This window comes from Halyomorpha halys, unplaced genomic scaffold (genome assembly GCF_000696795.3).
Source record: "Halyomorpha halys isolate HHAL.00 unplaced genomic scaffold, Hhal_1.1 Scaffold470.1, whole genome shotgun sequence".
Classification (NCBI taxonomy): domain Eukaryota; kingdom Metazoa; phylum Arthropoda; class Insecta; order Hemiptera; family Pentatomidae; genus Halyomorpha; species Halyomorpha halys.
In genome coordinates this window covers 988,715-991,980 of record NW_027115723.1, presented here as the reverse complement: position 1 = coordinate 991,980, position 3,266 = coordinate 988,715, and the positions used below count along the sequence as shown (strand labels likewise).

The window sequence follows — 3,266 nt, the reverse complement described above, 5'->3', positions numbered from 1 at the left end:
AACATCATTGACGACTTTGGTCATCGTTTACTATTAATTCCTGAAGTTTTTCATTGGTCGTCGATGTGCTGGAGCGTCCAGCGACAAAAACAAAATTACAATTACATACTTTTTTGAACACACTTCGTATGTTTTAGTTAGGAAAGTAAATAACTTAAATTTCCGGCTTACAGAACATTTTTAAACTCACAGAATTGCGTGGTTATCACATTTCACATAATAATTTTCTACTTAATGTGTAATTATTTAACTAATTAGGAATTAGTCCCCTTATCTTCATGAATATATTTTACATTACTTTTAGGAGATAACAGATTAAAAAGATTTTTCCATAACTTACAGAGTTATTAAAATTAATAAGTGTGGACCTTTTAAAGGGATTTCGGGCGGTTAATAGGTTGGAAGCGGGTGGTTGGGACACGTACTCCATTACTGCCTACGAAGGTTTTAAAGATGATTAAAGCTTGGAACAGCTTGGCTGGGTCGACCATACGAAAAATATTCGCCAAAATTATCATTTCTCCAAAAAACTTTCATAATAATTTGAAACTTTGCATTGCTACTTTAAGAAATATTATTGCCTAATCAGTTATTATCTCTCTGAAATTACAGATGATCCCTTACAGAGATGTATTTTTGCATAATATTTAATTAAATTAATGGTTTAATAATAACAAAACTGAGTGGATGCACCATTTAAATCTACTAAAACAAATTTTGATTCTGATTACCGAAGTTTATATGCCAACCTTCTTTCTAATATCAAATGTCATTTTGATATATTTCAATATAAAAGTCAATTCAGACAGTTAGCAAGCCGTGTATACTCTTTTATTTGGCGAAAGAAGATATGATGCTCCAGATTTCTCAAATAATGAAGATAGTGACACTGGTCAGTGGCAACAAATAGAACAAAGGGAAGGAAATTCTGTAACTGTGTTAAGTAGAGAATATAGTGAGGAAGAATTATATTATTAATAAAATTGTAGGGTATACATATCTTAAATCCAGACAAAGTTTTCAAGAGCAAGAAATGCAAACCGATTCTGTTGAAATTAAAGATTTTATATCTGAGAGCAGACTTCAAAGCAAATCACATTAACCGTGATAATTTGTGGCAGTCATTGGACCAATTTACAATGGTTATAAATCTTTAAAAAAATTCTCAATAGATCTATAAGATTTGATGTTATAAATACACGCCCAGATCGGGTGTTTTGTGATCGTTTAGCCTCCATCAGAGAAATATTTGAGTTTATTGTGAACTTTTGTAATTGCTATTTTTTATTTAAATAATTTATTAGTTCTTACTTCTTTGGGCTAACTAATTGCTCTTATAATTTTCAAAGATATATTTTTTAAAGAGTTTATCAGAAAATGTTTTTTAAAAATATTTTTACTATAGTTAAATAAAGAAACCTCTTTTTTGTTTAAATTAAAGTTTGTCATTAATACCCTTTGCACATACAACTGTAATGTATAGAAAAAATTGTGAGGTTCTAACGGCTGTATCGTTTTGATACTTGCGCCATGAAGTGTGACTTTTAGAAGCGCGCCTGTCGAAAGGTTAAAAATGAATTTAAAAAAATTAATTTTAATAAAACAAACAAACAAAATTTTAGTAAAGGTCCTGACAAAATGTTTTTATATTGAATTAAATCCTCTGCTAAATTAAATTCGAATGATAACTGATTTGAAAAATGTGTTAAGGAAATACATGGCTTATAATTTTTTTTTACATAATTTATTTATGATATTTACAACTGTTTAAAAATATATACAACCAGTGAATTTGCTATTTGTTATAAAATGACATACAAACATGTGTATAATCTACCCATTGACAGACTCCATTGAAAGATCTCAAGGCCACCATCTTTTCAGTCGCCTAAGAGGATTATCATGTAATGATGGAGAAGCCAGGTAACAAGAAGTGGGTTTGAATGGTTAGGAAGTTTACAAATAAAAATGAGTTTAAAATAATGGAATAGGAAACATGACTGTGTTTCGAATATATTTAATTTAATAACAGTTTTATCTTTTTTATGAACCAATTTATGTTCTATTTGTCTCTGGACTAATGGCTTCGTGCCTATACATTTTCTGAATAAAAAATAAAAATTTCATTCCTTCAAAGAAATATTAAAAAAAAAAAATGTCTATTCTCCAACGTTTTCCCAGCTACAAAGCCTTAATTCTGGTAATTCTGTGCCTGCCTCAAAGACAAAAACTTTTTAAATAAAAGGAATTAGAGAGAATAAATTAAATAAAAACAAAATAGCTTGAATTGTTCATTTTCCTTGATAAGTGGGCTATAGTAGAATAAAACCTCATTTAGACGACTCTTTTGACGAAAAAAATTTAATAATTCTAATAAGCTCTTCACGGTTTGTCGTTAAAAGAGAATAATTTACCTAAAGGGTCAACAATAAAAAAATATTTGAAAGGTTAAGAGGTTAACTTATATGATTTTATAAAACTATTAACGTTAAATGCAAAAGTGGTGTAAGTCAAAAGCTGACATATTCAACAATCGTGGAAAAGTTTTTTTAATGTTAAAAAATAGAAGTTACGAGTATACTAGTAAATTATTTAGAAGCATTTGAAGTTAAGTTCCACTCCTCAATGATTTCATTATTGTTTTGATTAAGTGTGATGACGACAAAATGATTTTTCTCTCGACTGCACATTCGTTCCTGATAATATTTTTTTCTCTTGTTAACTCAAAGCAAACATTCGAAATGAAACATTTAAAGCGACTGTTGTTTCAATGAAGTTTATATTATATTGAAAATTCTTTTATAAGTTCGAATGAAAAAACAAAAATAGAAAAGAAAAACAGTCTTACAAAGCTATGTACTGGGCATCTGTTTGTGACAAAGCTATTCGTAAATACTTATACCTGGGACTCCATGGAATGTAGAACTATATTTTTGTTCTTTTTAACAGCTCGTTCTCTGTTTGTTGTTTTACTCTTTGATATAGGTATTTTACTAAATAAAAAAAAATTAAAAGAATACCTATTAGAGATCCAATTTTTCCCCTTTGTTTTAAAGCAATGTAGAAATTTAATAATAAAGGAAGAGATATTTAAATAAATCTTGTTAAAAATGAAAAAATACTTATAGTATTATTATATTGTATTATTCGATTTGATTGTTGTTGTTGTTGATTTTTTGCTTAAAGGCGTAAAACCCTCTGGTCATCAACGCCTATGGGATGATAAAAGTAAAAAAAAAATAGAATAAAATAAAATAAATAAATAA

General features: G+C 28.2%; 1 protein-coding gene across 1 annotated transcript in view; it reads left to right on the top strand.

The window, feature by feature from the left end:
* LOC106683153 (synaptotagmin-15) overlaps positions 1–3,266 on the top strand; it is a 283,819-nt gene that overhangs the window by 122,200 nt on the left and 158,353 nt on the right. The gene's annotated exons all lie outside the window — the stretch shown is intronic.